This window comes from Pelodiscus sinensis, chromosome 14 (genome assembly GCF_049634645.1).
Source record: "Pelodiscus sinensis isolate JC-2024 chromosome 14, ASM4963464v1, whole genome shotgun sequence".
Taxonomy (NCBI): Eukaryota; Metazoa; Chordata; order Testudines; family Trionychidae; genus Pelodiscus; species Pelodiscus sinensis.
In genome coordinates, this window is record NC_134724.1 from 4,967,380 (window position 1) to 4,990,610 (window position 23,231).

General features: G+C 47.4%; 1 protein-coding gene across 6 annotated transcripts in view; it reads left to right on the forward strand.

The window, feature by feature from the left end:
* MEGF11 (multiple EGF like domains 11) overlaps positions 1 to 23,231 on the forward strand; it is a 486,582-nt gene that overhangs the window by 156,941 nt on the left and 306,410 nt on the right. The window lies entirely within an intron of this gene.

Consider the following 23,231-nt stretch of genomic DNA (forward strand, 5'->3'; position numbering starts at 1 on the left):
AAAACAAACTGCATCCTCCGGGTAGTAGATCAGAGCAACTATGATATAGGGCACTTTGTTTGCTAAGGTAAGCTTTTGGCAAAGCAAGTGCATAAACTACAGAAAATCCTTGTTTTAAAACGACGTCAAAGGTTCAAATGCCCTTCGAGGCATTCAGAAAGGATTTTTAAATTGTACCAACTAGATTAGCATCTGTGGGAGATAAAGCCGCTTTGAATGCTTCCTTGCCGCTTTCAAAAAGAAGGTTACGTGGCCCTTTTGTTGTTTTGCCCTTTAAGCAGAGTGTAATTGAGGATTTCCCTTTAAAAAGTGTGTCAGGTGGAAAGAGCCCTTAATTCACCAAATGGACAGCTTTTTGTCTAGGAGGCCAATGCTTTCTTCAAACTGTCCCTTTTAATCTTTTCTCGCAGATCAGATTTATAGAAAGCATCCACAAGGAAAGTTTGTCCTAGGTAGTGCAAGGGGCAAAGATCCAGGCGTTAGAATATGTCAGAGGAAGTCAGAAAAGAGTACATTCTCACATCTACCCCAACCCTTGTTTATTGATTTTTTTTTAATTTTTTTTTTTTTAAGCAGGAAAAAAATTCCAAAGACAAGAGGATGGCAATTTGCTTTTTTGTCGCATTTTGCGTCATGGAGTATTTTAATAACCAGTTTTTAATTTTCAAGGCTAGCATTCTGTTTTCACTCATTTTCTAATACAGAGCTCTGTCCAGCACAAGGGAGCTCAGAGATTGGTTAAAGGCAAATGGAGCTCTCTAGGTCATTGGTTCAACCCTGCCCAATGGTCCGTTGAGCCTGAAATTGGTTGTGTTTTTGGTAGTGCTCTCTGGGCTGAACGCAGATGAGCAACTCTTTGACTTACAAAAATCTTGCCAGTGTTGTTACTGATTGGTCCCCTAGCTATCAGTTCTTACAGAGAAACTGTGGATTTCACTGGTGGAATCTCAACTCGGCCAGCCATAGTGGTGCTCCGTCAAGGTCAGTCTAGGCACAGGATGGCCATTGTGACCCTGCCCGTTCTGACAATAAACAAAGGATTTCATCCAGCCAGCTTAAATCATGACCTTTGACAGCAGGAATGAGGGCTTGTAGCTGCACTGATCCAGTCTAGGGGCAGCCTGAGATTCACCCCTCTGCCTGGTTGGGTGAGGAAGTCGGCAAACCTCTTAAACCCAATGGAACTCGTTTCTGGTTGCATAATGCTTATGCCTGCAGTTACAATTCTTCTGAAGCTGTCTTGTTCCTAGTCCTGCTTCTACCCAGTCTGTTCCAGCCCTGCTTCCCTAGTGGAGTCCAGGCTTAGGTTTCTCACCCTGGATCAGACTCTTTGGCTGTGACCTGTGGATTTAGTTTCTTGCTCCTGCTCAGACCACTAGACATGATTCCTGTTCTAGCTACTGAGTCTCACCATGCATGTCTGGGTTCCCGACTGTTATTACAATAATAAGATAAGGTGGCATTCTGCACAAATGATTTTTGGAAACTGATTTTCATCATGAGTTTTAAATAGTATTCTCCATGTCTAATATTTTAAATGGCACCAGTGACAAATGCAGTGTAGAGATGTAATTGTATAACCCTTTAAATGGTTAATTGGTAAGCATGAGCTTATCGGTTTCTGTAGCGGTTACGTGCTGGCTCCCAGTGCCACTGCTGGGGAGCCGACTACCACTCTGCACTGGTGGCTCTGTATCAGAGGTAGCAGTGTGGGGTGGCAGCCGGCTCCCTGGGAGCTGGTATGTAGTGGGAGCTGGCTTAAAAGCTGGCTCCCGGCATGCATTGGCTACCATCCCCGTGTTGCTGCCTCTCAATCAGAGGCAGCAGTGTGGAGTGGCAGCTGGCTCCCTGTGAGCCAGTATGCAGTGGAAGCTGGCTTAAAAGCTGGCTCCCAGCATGCATCGACTCCCAGGGAGCTGGCTGCCATCCCGAGCTGCTGCCTCTGAATCAGAGGCTGCTGGGGAGCCATGACCTTCCCAGGGACCCAGGTGTGCTACAGGCTCTGCTGTATAAGCTTTATGCTGCAGAGCCCGCAGTGTGGAACCATGTAACTGCTAATATTTTCAGTGGTTACATGGTTACTTAATGAACCGCTTTTTAACATCCCTATTGCCGTGTATAATTTGGATTCTACTAGTATGACAATTCATACCGTAGCATTTTACTGGGCTTATATATATATGGTGTCATTTTATTTTAAAAATTTCTGTGAAAAGATTGCTTTATTGGAGTCACACTGTCTGATTGTTAAACAGCTGTGCAGCAGACATAACAATTCCAAAGCTTCCTGCCATCTGGATGAATTACAATGCTTGCAGGTTGATGCATATGATGCAACAAGACACCAGCACAGCAGTCAAGGGTACTTATGATGAAAAGAAAAATAATAGCGTCTGTGATCAGTGCAAAAGTCAGACAGTCGAGGAAAACACTGAATCAGCAGTTTTTAACTTCTGAATATTCATAGTGGTTCTTTGTATCATGTCAGAAGATTTGTTGACACCCCCCCCCACAGACACAGCTCATGGATCTTAAAAGAAATGTTGGCTTGTGATTTTAAATTTCTCTTGGCTAGCAGTCCTGTTACTTACAGTGTATTTTCTAAGTCTTAGCAGGTTTAAAACAATTTTTTTAATCTTTGCAGAAACATTAATTAATGCCAGCCTTAATGCTTTTTATAAGAACCTTCCAAAAATACATTATTCAGCCGTCCAGCCTGCAGTGCATCAATAATGCAACATAAATAAAGGGAGATGATACAACAATGCGTGGACACTTTATAGCGGAGAACCTACATGTTCTTTCTCTCGCTCTGATTTTATAGATGTGTGTGTTTCTGTTTGTAAGCACATGCATGCTCACAGAGAAAAATGGGGCAGAAGGCATTGTTCGTGTGGCCTGAGGAACGAGGGGATTGAAGTGATGATGGGAAATGTTCTCCGCTCCATTTGTTTGAAATGCCTCCTTTCGTGCCCGTTGCAGGCATGTAACTTCACACGGGTTCTCCTGTCCTGAGTAACAAGGGATACACAAGAACTGCCCCGCCCCCAGCGTGCCTAGCTATGCACACCATCAGGGCAGCGTTCTTAGTTCCTGTCCCGGCTGAGCCTTTCCTCCAAAGGACTGGCTCCGCAGCTGAGCCCCTCCTTAGCTGAGCCCTGGTCCCTGAGGGTTGTACCTCCCCCACCTCCCGCTCTGGGTGCTAAGGGTGCTCAGACAGCCTTCTTGCCCCTTTCAGCTCTCGCTGGCTTCAGGCTGCCCTTCGTATCTCCCAGCACTCCTGGTTCTAGATCACATGCTCCCATCCTGCAGACCCCTGTGCTTGTTCATTCACCGTGGGAGGGGCCTTGAGCAGGGGAGACTAAGCCCCAGCCATGTGAAGGGGCCAGTGTATCCTTTTGATTCAGACAAGGTAGAGGGCAACAGTCACTGGGCGAGCATGTGCCGCTGCGGCGCCTCCTACTGGTCACTAAGGGAATCAGCGCTCCTGCCCCAGAGTGCCCTCTGCTGGTCTGTGTCCCAGCCTCTGGGGCAGGTCTTCTATTGGTTCAGCCACATGTCCCTTCCTTCCCACGGTGCCCTTTCTCCTAGTACTGGCCTGTGTTGGTGCCCCTGCATTCTGGCGCCCTTCCCTCCCAGGGAACCCCTAATTCCTACACCTAGTGACCCACTGCCGGTAGTCACCTAGCCCCTGCCTCAGGGACAAACTGCAGTTTAACATGGCCACTCGTCATTGGCAAGGGGGAGTGGGCCTGCTGCCTTTGCCTACCCTGGATGTCTCTCTGCAGCCCTAGTTCACCTTGGGCCTTGCCTCAGGCACTGCAGCCTGGAAGTGAGGTCAGGTCAGAGCTCCCCAGCCCTGCTTGCCTTTCCCCAGCCTCTAGCTTCCCTGGCAGCCAGGTCCCTCCTGTCTGTTCTCCTCCACTCCAGGAGCCTTTATTTATGCAGCCCCAGCTGGGCCCTAGTTGGCTGTATCTGCCTCAGCTGTGGGCTCCACTCTCTCAGGGCTGGGTTTTAACCCTTATAGGGCCAGTGTGGGGCAGACACCCCGTCACAGCATCTATTCAAGTAAAGCAGTGTGTGCAGACTCTATTGGTGCAGATGGGACAGGCATGATTCTCGTCTCCTGACACCAGTGTAAATCGGGAGTCACTCCCTTGAGGTCAGTGGAGCTACACTAATGTAAATGAGAGGATAACAAGGGCCCAACAAGGGAAGGTGGGGTGGAAGAGGTAGGCTGGCAAAAGGAGAGATAGGACACTTCATGGCTGTGAAATAGAGAGGCGTGGAGGAGAAGAATGTAACAGCAGAAGGGACGGGGTAGGGGAGGCTATAGAAAGTCTCAAAGTGGGTGAATAAATATTTAAAGAGAAACGAAGACACCCTAGTTATGTGGGGAAAGGATATAGAATCACTTGCAATTTCTACAGCGTAACAAGAAACACTTTTGCAGATGCTCCAGGCTGCAGTCTGGAAATATAACAACCGAGAAGGACACAACAGGCAGGATCAAGGTTCACAATGCTCAGGTGTATTTGTGTTAGCACCGCTCCAGTACAGGAGGGCTTGTGGGAAGCAAACATGAAAGGGTCACAGATACAGTCAGACGTGAATTCCCTCTCAAAGTCAAATAGCCAAGGATATATTCCTTCAACTAAGTTGCTTAGTTCTAGCTAGCCCTTTTAAAATAGAGAGTTCCCAATGACACGCTGGTGGAAATCAGCCTCGTTCCAGCAAAGTCAGTGGAGTCTGTGTATTGCCTTTGAGTTTTTAAATAGCCTTCTCTACAGCTACGCTTCTGCTGTAATATCTCTCTGCTCCCCACCTCCTCCTTTAGTCTTCTCCCACCCTCTTCTCCCTTTGTCTTCACTGCTCTAGGGCAGTGTTATGCCAGTTGTGCTCTAGCAAAGGATCCATACTGAATAAGGCCCTGGATTATAATGCATGCCTGGTGGTGATTGAGAAATCATCGTAAGGGAGAATTGCCTCCTATGCAATCAATTCAGGTTTATTGTGGGCTTGTCAAGTAACTGACTTCATCCAGCCTCTGTTCGTTCCCGTTTTTTGCTATCCTGGCATGAGTAATGGTTGTACAGTGAAACCTTTGTTAACCGGCACTCATGGAGAATGGGGGTTGCTGGTTAATTGAACATGCTGGATAACCAAGCTTATTGCTCTGTCCCTGCCCCCTAGTGGCGGATCCAGCTCCCAGCAGCGTGAGGCAGATTGAGGAGGGAGGAGGCAGCTGTGATGACATCAGCCAGCAGTGCCAGCTGTCAGAAGCCCCATGCTGGCTGGACAGGCGGGAGTCAGATGCACGCACTTGAAGATGCAGCGATATTGTGGCTGGGGGTAACACCAGTTAACAAAGTTTTCCAGTTCATAAGAGCCTGGAAAACAAAGCTCTTGGTGCATAGAAATTGCAAGGTACAGGGCTGGCTCTGGCAGCCACAGCTGCTGTTGTGTATGTGGCTTGTGGGACTGGCACTCTGCTAGGGAAGTATGCAGCAGGTTCTTCCTCCAGCATCACTGTGGTGCCATCAACTGCTGCGCAAGGCCACGGTTCTAACCACAGCCTGCGTGTTGCACTCTTAGGCCTTGATTTCTCAGTTCATATCCATGCTGATAAGTACCTACTCACAGGAGAAGTTGCATGAGGGAAGTGAGTATAAAGTGCCAGGATTCTGGCTGTCCCTACGTGTACAAGCTCCCTTGCATCCCTGCCTCCTTGCACACATATGTGTGAGACACTCACTGTCAGTGGGCATGGGGAAACTCCAGAAGATAGTGCACCTTTTCACACACCCCCTGAAAGAATCGTGAACGTGACTAGTAGTATGAGAGAGTGGAGACTTCTTGAAATCGATAAGGTTGAAAAAGAAAAGGACGTGTAAAACGAAATATGCATTTAAGATTACAGTTTTCTTAACCATCCCTTTCCATCCCACTCTCTAATAGAATTATTTTCCTTTGCTCTGATATAGTTTGAAAGCATGGAGGTCAGGAGGAGACAAATAGGAACTAAATCAAGATAACCTTTAAAAAGGGCTCCTAGTGCACATGTAAAATCTGAGCTAGCATCTTTTTCACTTTCTCCTATTGTAGTCTGCGACCCTCCCAACTGGTCCCTTGTTCTTTGTCATACTGTTGCCCCCCTGATGTTTAGCGCTATCAGAAGAAGGGTGACAAATCTCAAACCGATTCTCCTGTGAACTGAGAAAAAGAGCTACTTGTAACCTGAGTCGTCTTTTTTTTTTCCATACCATTTTTGGCGGCCTTACACCTTTAAAACTCAAACTGAAAATGAATCAATATGGCTACAAGGACGTTTGCCAAGCATAAACCAGAGAATAAAAGTGCTATACAACAGGGTCATCAGTAGGCTCCTAAGTGAAATTTGTCATGTTTACTTTGTAGCTCAGTTGTTCTAGTAGCAACAGAGATCATTCAGAAAGTTAGTGTGGCACAATCTTTTCAGTCATTTCCCAAGATAATGAATTTAACTACCTATGTACACCACTCTCCACTTCCACCTTAAATGGTGAACGTAGAAATCATAGGCAGGACTTTCTTTTTACATCGCCTTTAGGAACTTGCGTGCTAGGAATGATTATTTTGTCTTATCACTTCCTCTGAATTGCTTACTGCAGATGCTACTGATATCAGCCTTCTAGAGAGCAGCAATGCCAGATGAGCCTGTCACTTCAAGTATTAAGTCAAAGTGGTTCCATACAGTGACATTAGTTATGCTGCGCAACATACTGCACGGGGTCTCCTGAAAACCATCCGGCCCCTAAACAATGCAAATAGATTGTATTTAATTATGAAACGGGCCTTGAAAATATGTGTGGAACTTAAGAAAATAACCACAGAGAGAGAGAGAGAGAGAGTGTGTGTTTTTAAATCACCTGTGATTTAGGTGATAAAGTGGCACTCCGCTTTTCAAGTATTGGCCAATTTCACCCTGACTGGAAACAATTAGGGAACCAGAAATTAGCACCAGAAATGAACACCATTTTCGTGACTGGCTCTCCTACAAACCTGCGGCTGCCAGGTGCATGCAAGTTACCAGCCTTGAGTTTATGCCCACTGGCCATGTCCAGCTATCTCATGTTTTCCAGTTGACTTTTGGCTACTAAAATTTCCTGCTCCTTTGCTCCCTTAACTTATGTCTAGACTGAATTCCTCTCTCGAAAGAGGAATGCAAATGAAGCAGATCGAAAATTCAAATGAAGCGCAGATTTACAAATCTCGCACTTCATTTACATAATTGCGTCTGAGCACTTTTTCGAAAAAGGGTTTTTTAAAAAAAACCCACACTCTAGATGCGGTTCTTTTTTTTTAAAAAAAAAAAACCCCTTTTCGAAAGAACCCGTACACCTCATTTTTTCAGGACTACGGGTTCTTTTGAAAAAGTTTTTTTTTTCTTCCAAAAGAACCCCGTTTACACTGTGGGTTTTTTCCCCCCCCGAAAACCTCTTTTTCGAAAAAGTGCTCGGATGCGATTATGCAAATGAAGCATGATATATGTAAATCCTTCATTTGAATTTTTGATCTGCTTCATTTGCATTCCTCTTTCGAGAGAGGAATGTAGTCTAGGTGAGCTGTAACTTCCCACATGGCCAAAGTGATCATGCTAAACTCACTGAAATTGAAGCACTGTATGAATAAATCAAAAGTTAGCCTGGCCACCAAGAGCACCACTGCAGTTAGCCAGTTAGTTTCACTCCCAGCACAGCGCACTTTTTTTTCTGGGGGTGGGTTGGCTTACACAGATGCTTAGCACCCCCAATTCCCAGAGAAGCCAATAGGAGCTGCTGCAGGTACTCAGAGCCTTTGAATAATCAAGCTCATATTAAAAAAAAAAAAAGTTTGGTTCTTTACAGACCTACGTAACAAGAGGCTTGTTACTGCCCCCAAAGAAGTCTGAGCCACTAATACTCAGCGTTCACTAGTCATGGGGGAAGGGATGTGAACTGTGATCCAACGGCAGAGTTCTCTCTGGCTTCAGTAGTTAGTGAGACTAGGTCCAAACTCCCCATGTTCAGCACTTCATGTAGCTCCTCTTGTCTTTAATTCTTGTCACCGAGATTTTAAGTGACTGAGGTGCTCTCTTTTTTTTTAAGGGCGTTCAGTGCCTGTACCGGTGATGGGCAACCATGAATAGTGAGAGAGCCGCATGAGTGGCCTCCTTCATCTCAGTGAGCCGTGGGAGCCCGCAGCCCACTGGGGTTCCACCACGGATTATTTTCGCGGAGCGTAGATCAGAGGCAGATACAAATTTTGTATCCAGACAGGGCTCCGTTGAAAAGCATCTGTTAGCATCTTAATTGCGTGCTGTGCGAAAGAACCCATAAGTCCTCAGACAGATGCCAGGCTCCCCTCACTGTGGTTTATCTGTAATCAAAACCTACCCCCACCTCCCATCACCATGGAGAAAGCTGCATTTGCTGGAGGGCCAGGGCGGGTGTAAACTTCTCTGTGGATTGGGGACTCCCAGTGCTTCCCTCTGGCAGACTTTTTTTTCCGTGAGACGACAGCAGTTGCACTTTAAACGTGCGTATGGTTGTGTTGTGGGCATAGGCGGCAAGTTAGATGGGTCCATGGGGCCTGTGCTCCCCCAAGATTCAGGAACACGGGCCCGGCCCCACGAATGCTTGGACATGTATTTTCAGAGCTGTCCCAGGCACAGGACGGATGGGACACCCGCCCTGAGCCTCACGCTTTGGGGGACTGCGCTTCAGGGATGTCTTGAAGGGTTTGCAGGGGGCATGGCACCAGCAGCAGTGAGCGACCTAGCTCCAGTCCACCCCCCTCTTCACACCTTCCTTCAAGCCCTCACCTCACCTCTTCCTGCCCCTGCTTCACCCTGCCCTGTCTCTCCCCACCCTGGCTCTGTGCCCCCGACCCCATTCCACCGCTTCTCCCAACCTCCCGCCCACCTCTTTCTGGCTCCCATCCCTTCCCCTGAGCGATGCAGGGAGCCAACAGGGTTAGGGCAGGAAGGGCTGGGTCTGAGTTGCTTGCTGCAGCCAGAGCGAGGCCCCCACTAGCTCTCCGGGCTGCCCTAGACCACACATCTCCCCTGAAGCTTGGGGCCCCTCCAAAGTGTGGCCCTAGGGCAGTTACCCCTGTGCATCCTATGAACAGCTCGGCTTGGACCCATTCTGAGCACCACCAAAAATGATACAAACCTGGCACCCCGGCTCTCGGGGTTTATGCACCCCGAGGCAGTTTGGCAGCCAGGGGGTTAATGAAGCAGCTGCCAGCCTGGTCAGAGCCGAGTGGAGCCCCACAGCAGCTGTGAGGCTAACAGCGTGGGGTGACGGCCGGAGCAGGTATTTCTGTGGTTGTGGGTGGAGCAGCTCCCAGAAAACCCACCACTGGAGGCAGGACAAGAGGCGGGAGGAGGGAACAGGGCAGGTAGGCAGGCGCCTAGGGAGCAGTAAGGGACTGAAGAGCTGGCCCAGGCTGCGCCAAACGGGTCCTGAGCTGGGACCAGTGGAGAGGGCTGGAAGCTCACCCCCCACCAACTCCACCCCGCTGCTTTTGGAGGAAAGGGCCTTAATTAGCCCCTAGTTTCCATGGAGGACTGTTGCCTGCAAGGGGTGGGGATGCAGGGAGGAACAGGGAGGGGGCACGAGGGAGTACCCCATTTAGCAATCAGAATTTTGACAGGGCACTGGGGAGGAGGAAGGGCGTAGTGCACCCTCTGGGTTCGCCCATGAGTTGCCTAGGTAAGGAGACTATGGCGGTGCTGGCCACAATGGCTCTGGTCACAACGGGGTCTTGGAAAACACGGACTAGGGCAAGGTTCTGGCATAGCCTAGGGGTTAGGGTGTTTGCCTGGGGAGGGCAGGCTGGGAGTTCTAATCCTGGGTCCGCTCTCCATTTCCCCCAGTGAGAAATAGGATAAAGGGCACCATAACTGTGGGGCAGGTTCTGGCAGGGGCTAAGGGATAGGGCGTTTGCCTGGGGCGGGCAGGGTGGTGGGTTCTAGTTCTGGTTCCCACCCCCCAGTGAGCGGCAGGATGAAGGGCACTCTGAGTGTAAGGCAGTGGTGCTGGGTTGATGTAACCCCCATCTTGCCCCAGAGCGGATGCTAACAGACAGGGCCCCATATTGTACCTTGGCTATGAAACCCGGCGGCACTGAGACCGTTGAAAGTGAGTGTAAAGTCTGCTCTGCAGCTAGCCAACCCCTTGGCTTTTCGCTTGTGGTAGAGTCTCATGACTTTAGCCCAGGGATGGGCAATCATTTTTGATGAGGGGCCACTCCAAAAACTGGGTAAGTGGTCAAGAGCCGCACTCTTCCATGATGTTCATGAAGTGGGGCAGTGTCTGGGATGAAGTTGGGGGCAGGGGTGCAGGAAGAGCTGCAGAGGGCTTGGGTGTAGGGTTTTGGGTTGTGACCCGGGCCAGGGAGTTGTAGTGCGGGAGGAAGTGGGGTACCAGATGCAGGCTCTGGCCGGGAGGGGCTTACCATAGGTGGCTCCTGGCCAGCAGCCCACTGGGACCCTCAGGCAGCCTCCTTGTCTGCCCTGCCCCCACATGCCACTCAAAGCATCTGTCTGTGCAGTGCATGCCAGGGGTTGAGGGGGACTCCGCAAGGTACCTGCGCCTGCAAGCCTGGCCCAGGCGGTTCCTGTTGGCCAGCGTGTGGGGCATGGCAGGCAGGGAGCCTGCCTGAGGGTCCCGCTGGGCTATGGGGCATTGGTAGTCCAGAGTATCATGGCGTGCCAGATCGGAATGCTTGGCGGGGCCGAATCCAGCCCGTGGGCCATATTTTGCCCATCCCTGCTTTAGCCCCCAAAAGGTCCCAAGTTCAGTCCCTCCTGCCAACAATCCAGCCCATTGGCATTAGAGTTGTGGTGTAGTACATGCATTCCCCTTAATGAATGTTTCTTGAAATCCTCCAGGGAAATTCTGCTTGAAACTTAGAGACGTAGCAATTTCATTGAAAAAAAAATGGGGGTGGTGGGTTCAGTTTAGGTCAAGCTCAGTATTTCAATCATTGATATTTTTACTTTCTAAACCTCATTTTCTTGGGTACAAAGGATAAAGAGACACTCTCGACCTATTTATGCCCTAAACTTACTGTGCTTTAAAAATACAAATCCCATTTAGCATCCCTGATGAATATTATTATGATTTACTTGTGTTACTGTAGCACCCAGCAGTCCTAGTCCTAGACCAGAATCCTATTGTGCTAACTGCTGGACCAAACACAGAACAAAACGTTTCCTGCCCACAATCCGAATACATGTATTAAGCCAAATCCTGAGCTCATTTCTGCCTCAATTAGGAATCAGAAACTACCCCAATACCTAGGGAGGTGCACACTATGGGCACGTCTAGACTACATGGCTCCATCGATGGAGCCATGTGGATGTGTTGACACGGCAAAGGGAAATGAAGCGGCGATTTAAATAATCGCTGCTTCATTTAAATTTAAATGGCTGCCGCACTCTGCCGATCAGCTGTTTGGCGGCACAGTGCTGTAGTCTGGACGCTCTGTGGTCAACATCAAAGGCATTTGTCGACCTCCCAGGTAAACCTCATCCCACGAGGCATAACAGGGAGGTCGACAAACGCCTTTGATTTTAATTTAAATGAAGCAGTGATTATTTAAACCACCGCTTCATTTCCCTTTGCCTACAACCCTAATCTACATGGCTCCGTTGACGGAGCCATGTAGTCTAGATGTGCCCTATGTCTGCAGTCCTGGGGAATAAAGGTGAAAGTATTTTAAAAAGCAGACAGACTGTTCTCTGCAGCATCTTTGTACAAATCCTGTACACGAATGGGAAAAAGTCTGTTCTGTTTCAACACAGTAACCAACAAGCTAACTGCACTGACGTCAGATTTCACTGATAAAACACTGCTGCAAGTAGGACTAGAAGCTTTCTGTCCATATTCAAGGTTTCACATTTTTGGAGGCTTCTGTAATCAAAAGGCTTGTCTCTGCTACTAGGTGGATCCGAGGGGAAGAGCTTTTCTCATTGGCCATGTGCTATGTAGACATCACAGTAGTCAGCCGAAGGCACATCTACTCCAGCTACATCAGTCACATAGCTGGAGTTGTGTAATTTAGATCAACTTCAGCCCACAATATAGACCTGCCCTAAATCTAGCCACTTCCATACTCTTTATTAAAATGGTGAATTAAAGTTACACTTATGTGGATACTACATAAGATTTGACTCCCTTTTTAGGGGGCCTATGCAGGATGACTAGAGTCTCAGTAGCTTCTGACAGTATATGGAGAGGGGAAAGAAGTCTGTCTCCAAGGGCTTTTTTCTAGTTTGGAGTAAGTGCCTGGACTGTGGGTCCTGAATCAAATCAGAGATCTGACTGTCACAAAAGTGAAGGGTTTCCCATAACAATGAATTACAAAGGCAAGACAATGGTCCTGAGTCTGCCTTTGCTGAACTTGAGTAACCGCGAATCATCAGTGGAGTCACACAAGGATTATGTTGGTGGCCTGAGATAGGAATCAGCCTCAGTAGTTGTACAGCAACCAAGGGTGGAGTTTTGAGAGAGCAGTGAGGGGAGGGAGGGCAGAAGCCGTGCACACCAGGACATGGCTTGCATTTCTTCCCGGTCCCTTGCCGATAAGGGAACGAGGGGAAAGTACTTGGATTCCGTGCAAGCCTATCACTCCTGGCTGGTGCTAGGAGGGGGCAGAGGAGTAAATCACGGAATCCAAGTACTTTCCCCTAGCTCCCTTATCGTCAGGGGACCAGGAAGAAAAGCAAGCCATGTCCCGGTGCACACAGCTGCTGCCCCCCGCACTCTCTTGAAACTCCGCCCTTGACTGTTACTTACATCCTGGTTCTCTTTCAGCTGACTTCCATAAATTATTTGGAAAGAAAACTGGGCTACATCTACACTGCGCTGTTTTGCGCAAGAAATATGCAAATGAGGTGAAGCGTGGAATTTCACTGTGCTCATTTGCATAATTAATGAGTGGCTGCTTTTTGCGCAAGAGGCTTTTGCGCAAAAAGGAGCTGTCTACACGGCTCCTTTTTGCTCAGAACCCCCCTCTTGCACAAGAGCTGTTCTGCTTTCTGCCAGGAAGAACAGCTCTTGCGCAAGAGGGGGTTTTTGCTCAAAAAGGTGCTGTGTAGACGGCGCCTCTTTGTGCAAAAACCTCTTGCGCAAAAACAGCTCCTAATTAATTATGCAAATGAAGCACGGCAATATGCTAATCCATACTTCATTTTCATAGGCTTTTGTGGAAGAGGGAAGCTGTGTAGATGTAGCCCTAGTCAGTGCTATCCCCTGGGCCACCTTTGCTAGGAAGCCCTGCCCTCTCTTACACACGTGGAGGAGGGTATCAGGCCAGACCCACCCTGCTCGCCCCCAGGAGTGAGTTGTTGCCAGCACAGCAGCCCTTACTTGTTCAGGGTGTAAGGCCACATCTGCACTGGGGGAGGAAAGTCAACTTTGATACGCAACTCCAGCTATGAGAATAGCGAAGCTGGAGCTGATATGCCTTAAGTCAAATGTCTGTGGCGTCCCCATTGTGGGAGGTCGATGGGAGAAACTCTTCTGTCGACTTCCTTTACGCCTCTTGACCTTGTAGAGTACCAGGTTCGAGGGGAGGAGCCATCAGTGTTGATTTAACAGGTCCTTGCAAGACCTACTAAATCGAACCCCAGGAGATGGATCTCTGGAGTTTTGATCTTCGGGTAAGTGTAGACAAGGCCTGAGTGTAGTTTCACTTTCCTTGTGCCTGTGAGTTGAATTCAGCTCCCCACAGATTCTGTCATGGAGACACGTAGTGCAGATCAGGCTGTTGATGGAGACCTCTCCTTCCTCCATCAGGCTCTGCTGCTTTTCTATGTCCTGGCACAAAGCCCCAGAAACTCCTTAGCCAGGTAGCAGCTCCTCCAGCTCTTCCTAATCCAGAGTCCTCAGCCTGGTGAACTTTCATTTCAGCTCACGGGGAAGGAGAGCTGCATTCCTCCAATCCTAGCAGCGTGGGCAGCTCTCCTTCTGCTTTTAACAGCGCAGGAAGACTTGCTTTCCCCTCCGGGCCTCATTCAGGCAATCCTCTTATTGACATCAGAGTTTTGCTGGAGTGAGGCCAGCAGCATCAAATCCTTCAAAATCAATAACGTGCAGCACAGCGTGAGTGAGGAGTGTTAAATATTTCTGTATAGCTCAGAACATACAATGGGTTACCTCACAACAGCTGCAGTGTCCAGTACAATTCATAGGCAAAATCACATCCACATTGCAGATACCGAGGATCAGTTTCCAAAATAAAAGCCGGGACTGGAAAGGGGTCTTTCAGAAATTGCTCTTCTTGGTGAATTTAAAAGAAAGAAAAAAGAACTTTGCCTAGGTCATGTGCTATATGCTTTGCTGATTCAGCCCCCGTTTTAACCTCATTAACAAGTTGAACAAGTGTGTTACTCCTTGCCAAGTCTGCTAATGGTTGTTTTGAACCTCAAGTCAGAGGTAGAAAATCATTTATCAGGAACTGTTAAATGCTGCAAATAATCCGCAAGAATATTATTGTACTGTAACATTGATTAGCAGAATTGATTGAAGCTAGGCAGTTTTCACCTGAACATGGTCAGGGAGAATATTTTTTTTTAGCTGGAGCAGCAGCAGGGACTTTAAAAAAACAGTTGCTGACTTTACCTGATCCACAGTTTTTAGTATTTAAACCACTACAAGATTTACCCGGTATTGCTTGGGCCCTTAACTCAAATAAGTTTTATTTTTCTTCATTTAAATCATTGTTCTGGGGTGGAGGGGTTCAGGATGCAGGCTGCCCTGGGGCAAGGGGACAACCCCAGCCCTCTCTCAATGCAGCAGTGTGGGGCCAGGTGAGAAGTCTGTCCCTGGTTGCTGCAGCTGCCTCCAGCACAGCTGGGGGAGGGGTGCACAGACAGCTACACAGACAGTAGATGGACAGCCCAATGGGATTATAGCTGTCCCCGTCCCCAGTATAACTCCTTCCTACCAAACCTGTCCCTTTCCGTTTTGAGAAACAGTCCCATTCCAGGCACATCCCATTGTCCTGACACAACCAAACCCTGACCTTGATTTAAGTTACGATAAGAGGAAGCTGCATTCCAAATTTGGTGGTCCTAATTTAAATGTACTGTTTAGGAAGAGTTCGTGAACAAATGGACTCACAGATGGACAGATGCATAGTTCTAAACTATATAATAAGACTTTGAAAGAGTCTTTGGAGGCCCAATCCTACTTGCCTTGAGGACAGAGGGAAAAGATTGGGCCTTAAAAGTGGCAGGGTCTCTGTGGATCTAATCCTCCTAGGCTGTTAGACAAAGTAACACAAGTTTGCCCTCTTAACAACATTGTCTGGTATAGCCTCTTCCTATGTTAAACCCTAGGGCTGTGTCTAGATTGGCATGATTTTCCGGAAATGCTTTTAACGGAAAAGTTTTCCGTTAAAAGCATTTTCGGAACAGAGCGTCTAGATTGGCATGGACGCTTTTCCACAAAAGCACTTTTTGCCAGAAAGCGTCCGTGCCAATCTAGACATGCTTTTCCGCAAAAAAGCCCCGATCGCCATTTTCATGATTGGGGCTTTTTTGCGGAAAACAAATCTGAGCTGTCTACATTGGCCGTTTTGCGCAAAAGTTTTGCGCAAAAGGGACTTTTGCCTGAACGGGAGCAGAATAGTATTTCCGCAAGAAGGACTGATTTCTTACAGTAGGAAGTCAGTGCTTTTGCAGAAATTCAAGCGGCCAGTATAGACAGCTAGTGAGTTTTTCCAGAAAAGTGGCTGATTTTCTGGAAAAACTGGCCAGTCTAGACACAGCCTAGGAGTGAAGCTAAGCTTTGTGAGGATTCCCTGCAGAGCATGAAATCCTGGTCAGCTGCTGCCAGTGGCAAAACTCCCGCTGACTTTGAAAAGGCCAGGGTTTCACCCAGAGTTACATGTCACCAAGGGACATAATTTACCTCCTTATTCCATAGAACAGGTTGTGGGAGTGGAAGAGATGCTCCCAGCATGGACACAAGAGCCACAAGTACCAATCTCAGCGTTAGAAACCAGGGCATAAACCCCCAGTTGGTTGCCGTGAGTTATACATAGGGGGCGTGTCTAGACTACTATTTAAATAATCCCCGCTTCATTAAAAAAAAAAGGCCACCGCATTGTGCCAACCATCAGCTGATCTGGCACAGCACGGCAGTCTAGACACAGATCGGTCAACAAGGGAAGCCTTTGTCGACCACTTCCTTATGCCTCGTGAAACGAGGTTTACAGGAGTGATCAACAAAAGCTTCCCTTGTCGACCAATCCGTGTCTAGACTGCCGTGCTGTGCCGGATCAGCTGATTGTCAGCACAGCGCGACGGCCATTTTTCATTTTAATGAAGCGGGGATTATGTAAATCCCCACTTCATTGACTATGTCGGGTAAACTACGCTACTCCGTTGATGGAGCCATGTAGTCTAGACACACCCTTGGATTTTACCAACCAAATTCACCAAGTTTTTCTCCCCTTCCTGCTATATGTTCTGAGCTACAAACTTAGCTGATGGGAAGAGTCTACTTGGGGGATCTCTCTTCATGGGGAAGAGCAGAACAATAAAAAGACTCCACTGCTGAAGGTGTCTCAGCCCAGCTGTAGGGGGTTTCCAGTTGTAAGAGCCAACCACAGCCCCCTCTGGTGTCGAAGAGTCTTCTTTTTCTGGAGGGCAGCTCTTTGCACTAAGTAATGTCCTCTCCAGTATTACTATTCACACAGTCGCAGGCTTGCAGTACAAGTCCTCGGATATTACATTATTATACGGAACACAGATATTCCAAATATGATTGATTAATACAGCAACTCGCAAGCATTCAGTAAAACCTAAACACTAAATACAGCGTTATTGTTTGAATTCCCGTTTGATCAATATTTAGCCATGAGTGAGTCAGACAGACCCTGGCTATGTGTCTGTCCGTGAGATGTGGTGAGGTTGGCATTAGCTGAGGCCTGACCTGTCAACATGGCAGTGCCTGCCCCCCTACCCTCACCCCGACCCCCACCCCCTCCCAGGGATCCCTGGAATCAAGGACCTCCATATAGTGGTTGTGGTCCTGGCTCCTGGCTGCGTGGATTGAAGCAGCGGTGGATAACCCACGGCCCAGCAGGGTTCTGGGTGTGGCCACGAGACATTTTGTTGATCATTGCCCACACGCAGGGTTGCCAGATTCCGTCTGCATAGTGTTTTTTCCTCCTGGCATTACTGAAGTGACATGCATGTGAAGCCAGGGCGCATGAAGGGAGGTGCCTGTTGATCACACGCAACACTGATGGTGAGAGCCGTGCGCTCCCTCTGCATCTGATCAAAGCGCTGCTGTGGTTCAGTCGGCACCCCCTGTGTATCCTAAGTATGCAAACGCAGCGAGCAAAACTATCCCAGCCTGGGAGACCATCTTGGTTAGGACAATTATTGGTTAGATGGAGGACCACTCGTGCAGCCCACTCACTAGCCTAAGGCCTCTCCTTAAATATGACTGTGCTCTTAGCACTGTAGAAGCTGGATGTTAATATGCAGTTAACTTGGGCTCTTACTGAGGTGTTCTCCTAACCCGCCTCTGGTCCACAGAAAACCCTCTTGCCTGAGTTTGGTGGTTCTTTACACTCAGGCCAGCTGGCATGCTGAAGGGTATAGGCTTAAGCTTGAGTTATGCTTTCACCTGACCTGGTAACCTGTCTACTTAGCATTGAGGCCACTGGCTAAATCGCTCAAGTACTGATAGTCCCCAAGTGCCCAGAACAGACATGTTCTTCCACAATTTACTTACAGACTACATCTACACTGCCGGCTTTGCCTGCAGAGCCTATGCAAATGATGTGCAGATTAGCATATTGTTAGGCTTCATTTGCATAATTTATTCAACCATTTTTGAGCAAGAGGTTTTTGTGCAAAAACAAGCAGCGGGGACTCTTTTTTTTGTTTGTTTGTTTGTTTTTTTTGCAAAAACAAGCCCTGTTTTGCGCAAGATCCTTATCCCTCTCTTGGAGGTTTTTGCGCCGAAAAAAAAAAGTCCCACTGCTTTTTTGTGTGCAAAAACAGCCTGACTAAATTATGCTAATGAAGAGTGGCAATATGCTAATTTGTGCTTTATTTGTATAGGCACTGCCGGCAAAGCTGGCAGTGCAGACAAAGCCACAGTGACTCAGCTTCCTGCAGCAGAAAGAACCAGGGGATGTGTCTTTGGAGATCCTAGTGACACATGGGGAGCAGGGTAGAAGTCAGGACACAGTAATTCAAGTAAGGCTTTGCAGGGTGGCTGCTCACACCCTGGCCAGGATAACCCAGGGAGGAGCTCAGACGGGGGTGTTGATCCCCCAGTGAACTTTGCAGTGGGGGCATACTCTAAGGAGCAGACATAAGCACCCATAGCATGGTGCCATGAAAGATAAGTACATTGTGGTTATTCCAACGCTCCACAGCCCAGAGATCTGGACGGTCTTTGACGTTATCAGAGAAAACACTAACATTTTCCAGTCAACTATTTAGTATCCTGGAATCCAACATAGCTACAGCAATTAAAAATCACCAGTAAAGCGAGAGAAAGCTGAACAGCAATGTAACGTCTGGGAAGAATTTAATGAGTTGGGCAGTTTCTCTGAAGAATGACCTTATATGTGGTGTGAATCAGTGTTTGTAATTATAAAGTGAATAAGTGATAAGCATCAAATGAATTGTTTCAGAACTCTCTTTGTTGACTTTATTCCATGATAAGGAACACTTGCTGGGTGACCTTGAATATGGCGAAATAACTCATGCTAAACGCATTGCTACAAAGTTGGCATTTTGGCAGGACTTTGATGTAGGTCGTTTTATTACCAGGCTGAATCAAACTACAAACTGATCTCATACTCATGCCAAGAATGCTAATAATAAACTGATCAATGAGGTGCTGGATTGTTCAAGAGAAGGTGATCAGGGAAAAATGCAGACAGAAAATCACTGGAATTCCAAGGGGTTAAAGAGTGAGCCTTTATGCTGGAAGAGATTATATTGCTTGCATTAGTGCAAGTTTTCTTCATTCCAGGGCATTCTAGCTGGGTGTCGAGCAGGACAGTGTCAGAACGTACACACTCATCTTTATTTTTCTTGACCTTTCCGTGCAAGTGATTTTTATAGTTCCATTAACTAGTAAGATCATTTGCAAACCGCTGTACAAAGTTTATTATGAAGAACGCCTTGGGGATCATTGTCTCTTATAATGTGGAATGTTAATAGAATGAAAAATTAAATTAAACTCTAAAGATTATGGCAAGACAAGACTTCTCATTTTATATGGGAGAATTTTAAATTTTTACTTGCACTGGTAATATTTTGGAGTAATACCCTACTCTGACCTTTTATATGAATGCTATAGATCTGATTCAGAGCAAAGACAGTAACAGCATTCCTGATTATATCCACCCTAGAATAAATTGGCGTATGTCAAACTAGCCTTCCACTTAAAGCAGGGACTTTCTGTATCTTTTACATGCAGGGCCAGTCAGAAGTAATTCCATTGATTTAAATGGTTTTACTCCAGTGAGGTTAGATTTGGGGCTCTGCTCTATTTATTTAATAAGTTCTGTTCTGCATTGGGTAGGAATTTGGGCAAAAAGACACATTTGGATCAAACCGACTCAGAAAGTTGGTGGTCTCCAAAAGGGAAAGCTAGGGATTGGATTGGGGTAGGGAATCAGTATAAGAAGAGCCCTGCAAGTCTGTGGATATCTGATTTGTGGATCCCAGATTGAAAGCGAATACAAATATTGTATCCATGCTGGGCTCTAGGCATGCATCTCTGGAGGAATTTTTGTTTCCATTTCTCTTGGACTTCCAAACAAGAGCTAATATGTGAATGGTTTTACCATCTAGCACAGCAGTTCTCAAACTTTTTGATCCGCAACCCACCCCCACCCATGCAGACCTTCTCCGCAGACCACCAGCCAACCACCCATGAAGACAGAACGGGTGAAAGACGGAGTGAGGTGTGGGGTCTGGCCAGGAAGTAGGGTGCAGGAGCATACTGAGGTAGGGATGTAATAGTGTAGTTGATTAACAGATAAGCAAAAGCATATCAGTTAATGCTATAGACCAGGGGTCTCCAAACTTTTCAGCCCGAGGGCCGCATTAACTATCAAACAGCAGTTCGGGGGCCGACTACACACTTGAGGTCCAAATAAAAAACAATCAAAACATGGATGTTGTTTTTAATTATTTATTTAATATTATTTTATTCAGTTATTATTTAATAACACATTGATACACTATACATGAACACCTGTATTAGTGTGAATGGTGAAATTGTTTCCTGGATGCCAAAATAGCAGACATTTCTGGCTTTAGATTTGTTGTCCCTAACATCAACAGTGACCTGAGATTATCATCGGACAAGTTTGTTCTCAAATTGTTCTTCACGTATTTCATTCTTGAAAATGTTTGTTCACACAGGTATGTTGTTCCAAAGATTGAAAGGTACCTTGATGCAAAAGTTTTGACATTAGGAAAGTCTTCCTTGGGCAAAAACTGGTAAAAACCCACCAGTCCTATTTTGAACTTGTCCCTAAGGAGGTCATTTGCTTGCAACTCAATGACTTCCAGCTGCAGTTCATCTGGGCAACTGACCACATCTGCTTCAAATGGGTTTTGAAACAATCTCACTACTGCGTGCCTCTATTTTAATTCGGTAAAAACATAACGTCCACGTAAGCAGCGGCTGATCTTGGCAGGATACACGTAAATTTCCATAATTTTTTTTCCGTAGACAAAAAGGTCTCCACGGGCCGGATGAGAGGGCCTCGTGGGCCGCATCCGGCCCGCGGGCCGTAGTTTGGAGACCCCTGCTATAGACTATACACATTTCCCTTCCCTGCCAGCAATTCTTTTAGCAGGCTGGCCAGCAGCCCAGCTCAGTCCTGGCTTGTGATGGGTCTGGGACGTATTCCTGCTGCAGCTCTGCATTTAAAGTATATTAGGAGTCGGGTGGGCTCAGTTCCGGCTCATGCTAGATCCAGGATCTCAGATCCTCCCCTGGCCAGGGGCTGCTGCTACCTCTGTATCAGCGGTAGCAATGCGGGGCAAAAGGCAGCCAGTCGGTGAGGGGAGCAGGTAGACCAGCTCTCACCTGGCACCCTGCGCTGCTGCCTCTGATACAGAGGCAGCAGCATGGAGTAGCAGGGGGCTCCCTGGGAGTGGGGCTGGAGCGCACTGGCTGCTGGCCCCGCCCCGAGGGACTATAGACTAGTTGACTAAACAATGAGAATTCATGAGGTTACTTGACTATTCAATTAACTGATATTTAACATCCCTAGACTGAGTGGGAAGGGCTGGGTCAGAGGAAGGGTTCAGGAACAGGGTGGAGCATCTGGGAAGGAGGGTGCGGGAGCGAGGTGGGGATGCGGAGACTTTGCAGGAGGCGGGTGTGTGAGGAGGATGGGTCCGAACGTGAAAGGGATAGGGGGTGCTGACCTGGTTCCGTGCCTCTTGCCGCTCCCTGGCATGGCCCCCTACTGTTCCCATTGGTTATGATTCTGGCCAATGGGAGCAGATGAGAGAGCCTCCATGAGAGCAGTTTCCTGCACTGCCATTCCCCAGCCGGGGGGAGGGGTAGCAGCAGCACACAAAGCCACTTCCTCCCCCCGCGAGCTAGATTTGGCCCTCAAGGCCTCCCCCCCCAGCAGTGGGAAACCAATGCTGACGCTCCAACTATGCGAGGGAGGGGAGCGGGGCTGGAGCACCAGCGTAGGCTCCCCCGTGCACCCCGAGCCCATGGCCCACCTGCAAGATGGTCGCAGACCACTCATGATCCATGGACCACACTTTGAGAACCACTCGTAAAATGGGGTGTTCGCTGAGGGGAAAGGCAGACTTTGCCTGTTTCATGTTTTCTTGTCAAAATTATTTTGTCATAGTGAAACACGTATCTTTCACATTTCACAGTCTGGTGAAAACAAGACATTTTGTGCAGGTGGTAAAAGGAAGGCAAGCGTCTGTTGTGCTGTGTAGCAGTAGACACCTATTTAAGGGCTGTAATGTATCACTTTCTCTACCTAGCAGACAGCTGTTTGAGGCATAAGATAAGCTGCAGAATGCTTCTATGTCTATTGCCATTTAAGCTTAAATAATAGACCGGTAACACACTGAAAATGCCAGTCAGTTTCATAAACTGCTTAGGTGACAGGAACTGAAATGTCTCATGGTCAGCCTTCTGCCTCACAATATATTCTTTACCCGGGGGCTAAAATAATCACCCAGTTTAAAAAAAAAGTGTTGCACAGTTTTATAGAGAGAAGATGGCATGTGGTTTTAAATATTAAAAAGGCAACAGAAAAATCACAGACTTGTTGCTCTAGATTCTCTCCCGTATATATCAGTGTCAATGAACTAACACTAGTGTCAGTGGGAACAGAATCAGCTTCTAGGCTAGAAGTAGGCATGGTACATGCAAATGCTCTTCATCGTACTCAGAGCAGCTCTCCCAGCATATTGACCTTAATATTGACCCTTAACTCTACTGCTGGTCCATGCTCTTATCTCCTCCTGAGCATAGATTACCAAATGTCCTGAAATGTCTTTGCTGTATTATATGCTGGCTCACATTTCATTACGCATGGATTTGATCCCATGCCTACCGACCAGAAGAATGTCTGTCTTTGGAAAGGCTTATGAAAATAAAATCAATGAACAAAATAGAGTTGGACAATTAGCACCTAGAGTATTAGTGATTAATATTTCATGCTCCCTGCAATGCTGTCCAAACAAAAGAGATGAAATATGAATGAACTGCAGTTTTGACACATGCAAAACCCACAAAGGAAACAAGCTGATAGGGAGTTCCTGCCATTCTTACAGTTAGGCGAAATTCATGTTGATGGCAATGCAGGATTTGAGTGTCCAAGGTCTGTAAATTTCGTCCTACAGTTAGGATGATAGGAAAACCACTTACCAGTCGGAGCTGGAGAAAATCAGGTGTGAAATCTGCAGTGTCTCTGACAATCCAAACCCAGGATTCTCAGCATTGTGACAACCTGGAGTATAATGCCAACTTGTGCTGAAACATGGATGGCTGAATAGATCCTAGCTGGGAACAAATCCGATTCATTACTGGCAGATAAGAGAGCCCTGCTGTCGTTGTTTGGACATGGGCCTATTTTGTGTAGATCCTAGCTAATGGTCATAGAGCAATTTCCCCCCAAAGCACCCAGCATTGGCCACTGTCGGAAGTCAGAATACTGGGCTA